Genomic DNA, 6296 nt, shown 5'->3' with positions numbered 1-6296 from the left:
GTAAGGGTGGGTAAGGAGGGGGGGAGAAATGACCCAAACATTGTATGCACATATGAATAAAATAAATAAATAAATAAAGACTGGGGCAGGAGGATCTCTATCTAGTTGAAGACCAGCCTGAGTTACATACCAGACTCCATCTCAAAAATACATACAAGGATGTGTGTAGTGATCTGTACCTGTAATTCCAGCTACTCCAGAGACACAAGTAGAAAGATCATGGCCTAAGACCAGCCCCAGCTCAAGCTACCATCTGGAAAGTAACTGAAGAAAAGAAAGGCTAGGGGTGAGGCTCAAGTGGTAGAGCGTCTGTCTAGCAAGGACAAGGCCTTGAGTTTAAACTTCATACTGCCAAATAATAAAAATACATACACATATGTACATACATGCAAGCATAAAGCAAACCCCCCATCACTCCCTGTGTTCTAGGAGCTTAAAACAGAGCAAGACTGGGGATGTAGCTCAGTGGTAGAGCACTTCCCTAACATGCAGGAGGCTCTGGGTTCGAGTTTGACGTGAGCAACCTGAGACCCAAACTAACAATGATCATGTGGCCAGGGGAAGGAGGCCAGAGACAGGGCCTGACCCATGGACAGCTGCACTGGAGCGTGAGTGTGTGGGTGTACACATACATCCCACAGCGGAGCTCACTTCTAGACTACAGCACCCCCCACCGCCCCACCCCAGTTCCACCAAGACAAGTCTTCTAAATCAGACTTACAGCATGTGCCTGGAGGTTTGGGGCTCCTTAACAGGCGTCCTCCGCACATACATGCACCCCGTCCAGGATGCAGGAGGCATCCTCATCCAGAAAATGAGGCAGGAAGGTACCCACGGCCCTAACAGGGTCCCAGCACAGCACTCCAGGAGACAGGTGGATGCTGAGCTGAGGTGAACAGCAGGGGCTTCCTCTGGTGCCTTGTCATCCCCGTAGTGCATCCCGGATGACAGAGCACTTCCTAGGTGCCAGCATGTGCTGAACAGGTGGCATGGTTTTCTGAAACCACTAAGATTTTACCAGTGACTTTCCCAAGGCCACACAGCTGAGGAGGGGAGAATTTGCATTCTGGTGGGACTCAGTCCGAAGGCCACAACCACAGTTCTATATCCTCGCCCACACACCCACCAAGCAGGCTAGCATTTGTTTTCCTAAAAGGACACTGCAGCTTCCTAGCCAGGCTGCCTGACTAGGGGCAGGGAAGGAAATCCCTCAACTCAGAGCCCTCACCCAGCCATGCTGCAACCTCTCTCCCACCCCTGCCCTCGCTCGGCCAGCCTTTCCAGTCAGGAAGCACCTCCTGCCACCAGGGAGCTCCCTGGTGTGGAGGGAATGGTCCCCACTGGGGCCTGAGTGGGTGGGCTGGGCCTGTGGAAGGAAGGAAAGTGGATGGGGACTGGCAGGTACTGACAGAGAACAGGCCTCAGATAGGAGGGGAAATGACCCATCTAGGCCTGTTCCCACCCCCTTGGCAGAGAGCAGAAGGAGCAAGCCACATCTTGCTCCAGGCATCTTGGCTGACCTGAGGAAACCCCAGGTGCCCTGAAGGGAAGCAGGCAGAGGGAAGGGATATGTGGGAGGGCCTCTGATTATCAACCTCCATCTCAGTGGGTGTGGGACCACCTGCCCCAGGAATATAGCCTCATTGAGAGGCAGGGATGAGCCCCTGCCTGTCCCACAGGAAGCCCAGGGTCAGATGGGGGGCTAAGGGGACATAGGCCAGGCATAGTCCCCACACTGCAACAATGTGACCAGAGCGTCTTTCTCTGGCTGAAATATTTCACATGCATTAATTCTGAAGCCAAGCTTTACAACCACTCTGGGAGCAAGGTGCAGGGGCTCCTCACTTTATAGGTGAAAAACTGAGACTCAGAGAGATTTGAGAAATATACCCATAGCCACTTGGCCAGAAAACAGGATTGTCAGGATACACATCCTGTCCTTCTGATTCCAAAGGCTTTGCTCTTGACACCTACTTCAAAGTTCTCTGTTGGTTGTGCCCAGCACCAGGACTGGAAACCTACAACATCCAGGCATTTGTTGGATGAGGGAGTGAGTGGACAAGTAAGTGAGAGGAGGAAGGAATGAGTGAGTGGATGCATGAGTGGCGAACTGCATGTACTTCCTTATAGGTGAGTGAGTGAGTGAGTGAATGCGTCAGTGGATCAATGGCTCAGTGAGTGGATGGTGAGTGGATGAGTGAATCAGTGAGCAAAAAAAATGGATCAGTGAGTGGATCATTGAGTGGTCCAGTGAGTGGATGAGTAGACCAGAGAGTGGTTCAGTGAATAGATCAGTGAGTGGGAAAGTAAGGAGTGTGGACTAGAATAAGTGAGTGGACGAATGGACGAGTGAATGAATAGGCAGGTTAGGAAGTGGACAAGTGGATTAGTAAACAAATGGTAGGATAGCTGAATTGCTCAGCTCTGTCAAATGGCCTGTGGGAAAGTAGAAGGAATATGATTTCTGAGAAATTGGGTGGCTGTTTGAGATGCTGGCTCACCATGAAGGATACCTCTCAAGTATCTCTCCCTTTCCAAAGAAGCCTCAGAAAAAAGGGACTTCTGAGGCACTGAGGGCCCACACTCCATAACCAAGGAATGGCTGTCCTGATCAATCATTGACTGGCCGCTGAGAGCTGCATTGCTCAAGAGGAACCTGGTATTGAACTGCTGACCTTTGCTGGGAGGAAAAGAGAAGGAAGAGACCCATTGGCTCTGCCTGAGGTGGAGGTGGGGATAGTACAAGAGGCCCTAACTGCTGCCCTGTGGAGGCAGGGAGGCCTGGCCAGAACAGGGCTCCTACATACTGGCTGTTGGGCCCCAGAAGGTCAATGCTCAGGCCCTGTTTACCTAAGGGAATAGGTACAAGGTGGCAGGGAAATGGCTCACCAAGGGGTCACTGCGATGGCCAGGAAAGCTAAGGGACCCTCCCTTCTGAGGCAAGGTTCCACTTGGGATCTAGACTGGGGAGTAGGGTGGGCTGGGCTAGACTGGGCTGGGAAATGGGACTAATGTGGCAAAAAGGGGGTACAGATGAGGCTATTGCTTTAATGTGGGACTAGAGTGGGGGTGCACTTAGAGACCTTCCCTGAGGCCCAAAGGGAAAGTAACTAGAACAAGTCAAGGTCAATTTTGTGAGTTAAAGAGCATACAAACTCCCCACATCCACCGTCCAGCCCTAACCAGCTATCTGGGGGAGGCTGAAGCAAGGAAGGGGTAAGTGTTTGCCGTGTGTCATAGCCTGGGATTCTGTTCCGCTTTGGGACGGAGGAAGGCAATAAAACCCTATAGGGGAATGAAAAATGGCTTCCCTCCACCCTTTTAGGTTCTTTAACTAGTCTACAAATTAAACTGACCGAAGACAGACTAACAAGAGAAAAGTCATATTTAATTATATGCATTTGCACATAGTCCCACAAAATATGAGACTTGAAGAAGGGTCAGAAGACTGGTGTTAATATAATATCCCTATCCTCCAGAAAGGGACCAAGGGCTTCTGGGTTGGCAGAGGTAACACAAGTTATAGGAGAGTCAAGGGAGGAATTGCATGCGGGTAAAGATTGTTTTGTTGTGCAGGTAAAGTCTCTGAGGTGGTGAAGGTGGCCAGCTGGGAGCAGCACCTTCCAGACATAGATATTTCACTATGTATTTCCTCTACTGTTGTAAATTTCTTTTACAAAAGTTCAGCTTCTCAGAGCTACTCCTGTGCTTGCAGTCTCTCAGAATAACCAGCTCAAAATACACCAGAAGAGTATATATTGGGGTGGCATATTCTGGTCTCCTACTCTTGTATTAGAGCCAGGTGTGGTCAGCACAGCCCACCTGGACACAGGCCCTCCTCAGTGTGAGTTGTTAGGGGTGGGGCTTCATCATGTGACCAGGGAGGTACAGCAGGTCTGAAGGGCCTCTTGGAGGGGGTGGGGTGCACAGAAATCTGTTCAACTGGTGAGTTGTAAACTCAGGGCCTGCATGAGCTGCCTGCCCCGGAGGAAACCACAAAGGGAACAGAGGGACAGACAGCACCGCCCTCCTTCACCTTCCTGAGCAGGGTCCTGGGAACCCGGGGGAAGGGAAAATGCTCTCACCACCCTGCTCTGAGACAAACTGAACAGGCTTATTATCTGCTAGCCCCAGATGGGAACCTTCTGGAGAATACCCTCCATCCCAGAAAATGCCCTAAGAAGTCAGTCAGTTGAGACTGTGACATGGCAGCTGTGAGGGTGAGCATATAGACAGCAGAACACTTTCCTGCACAGTAGGTGCCTGGTGTAGGAGGGGGCGAGTGCCCTCTAGTGGCCACTCATGCCACAGGCGGAGTAGAGCCTTCTAGTAGTGCAGGGTAAATCCGAGTCTCCTACAAGATCTAGGAGCACTATATTTTGTGGATGAGTCCCCCATTTTAAGGAAACATAGCAGACAAAAGAATACCAAGGAACAAATGGAACGTGAGGGGTGGATCTGGCCCTCTGGGAGGGCCAGATGGAAGGTGGAAGTAAAAGTCAAGCTCAGGAGATTTTTCTGCATACAAAACTCAAACCATGATCTGAGGAAGAGACAACCAACCAGTAAGGTCCACAAAAATGGAGATAGTCAGTGAAAATTGGCCTAAGAGGCATAAAACCTATTCTAAAACCTGGAGGTAAGCTCCTCTGCATAGCTACCGGCCATTGTCTCTCCCCGTTTAATGGTGTCCTAATAAATCTTTGCTTTCTCCTACTCTCTCAATAAATTCCTTTGCCAACCTGCAGCTCCCCAAGTCCATGACATATCTGTAACTTTCAATTTCCAAAACAAAAACAAGAAGGAAGAATGGGAGGGAGGGAAGAAGGAAGGAAAACGAATGATAGCATCAAAAATGTATTGTGAGGATGGTAGAACAAGCTATTTGTACAGCTTTGTGCAAATAACAATGACAGCATCAATAAAAATAAAAGTTACTTTAATCTTCACCATGTCATCATTTGTAGTTTACAAATGAAAGAGGGGGCTTGCTCAAGAGCGAATAGACAGTAAAGGATGCCACTTGGATTTCAACTCAAGTGCAATGCAAATTTATGCTGTTTTCTAAGCACTCCACCTTTAGCTTCCCAGATTTTAACAAGAGAGGCCATCACCAGAAAAAGGGGCAGCTTTTTCTCTTCTGTCACCTGCTCCCACAAAAGACTATACTGCTGGGAAGAAGCCAGGGCAATGGCCCTACTCTCCAAGGTAAAAAGAATCAGTGATAAACTTTCCTCATTTTGTCATACTTTACAAAAGCCTTTTGCCTATGTTATCTCATTTGCATTTCGCCACAGCCCCTTGTGGGAGGAGGCATCAGCCCATGTGACATATAATCCCAAAGTCAGCTGTCCACTCACCTCCACCTTTACACCTACATAAGCTCCAGATGAGCCAAACTCAAAGTAAGGTTTAATATTTTTTTAAATATCTCATACAAATATATTTCATACAAAACATACGTGATATCAAATCTTTGTGTGTGTGTGTGTGTGTGTGTCTGTTTTGGTGCTGGGGATCGAACCCAGGGCCTTGCACATGATAGGCAAGTGCTCTACCACTGAGCTACATCCCAGGCTTCAAATCTTTTTATATTTAAAATGATAACTATTATCCTTCAACCACAATATATTGATGTCAGCAATCAATAACAGAAGTAAAATTGGAAAATTCGCAAAGTTTTGGAAATTAAACAACACCCTCTTAAGTAACAAAAAACTACAAAATATTTATGTAGCCGGTGCTGAAAAACTGCTTTTGTTGAGGAGCACTGACTTCTTACTTGGGCCCACATTAATTGAAAGCAGGATAAAAGCTAGGCATCACAGCCTTAGTCTTGGAGCTGTGTTCTTTGCTCTGAGCCATTCTGTCTTGTAGCCACCATGGATTCCAGGAAGAACAGGACTGACTGATAAAATCTTTACACAAGTGCTGGAGGAAACTAATGCCAAGAAAAGGAATAACAGGGCCTACACAGACAGACCACCTGCCAGGCAGAAATGATTCTTCCTATAACAAGTAACCTGACCAAACCTGAGACCATGAGCTGCCAGACCCCCTTCCACCACTACTGACCACCAGAACATACTGGTGACTGTTTGATAATTATGCATACTTCTTTCCCTACCCCCAATTCTTCCTCCCATTTAATCTTAAAGCAAATGTCTGTTCTGAGAAGATGGCTAAAGATGGGTTGAAATGCTACCTTTCCTCTTCCTGTGGCTGCCTGTGTCATGTATTAAACTCATTTCTCTGTTCTTCACCATCACTTGTCTTTTGTATTTGGAGTATTGGAT

Source organism: Castor canadensis, chromosome 3, assembly GCF_047511655.1.
Source record: "Castor canadensis chromosome 3, mCasCan1.hap1v2, whole genome shotgun sequence".
NCBI classification, from domain to species: Eukaryota; Metazoa; Chordata; class Mammalia; order Rodentia; family Castoridae; genus Castor; species Castor canadensis.
Note: the sequence above shows the minus strand (reverse complement) of the source record.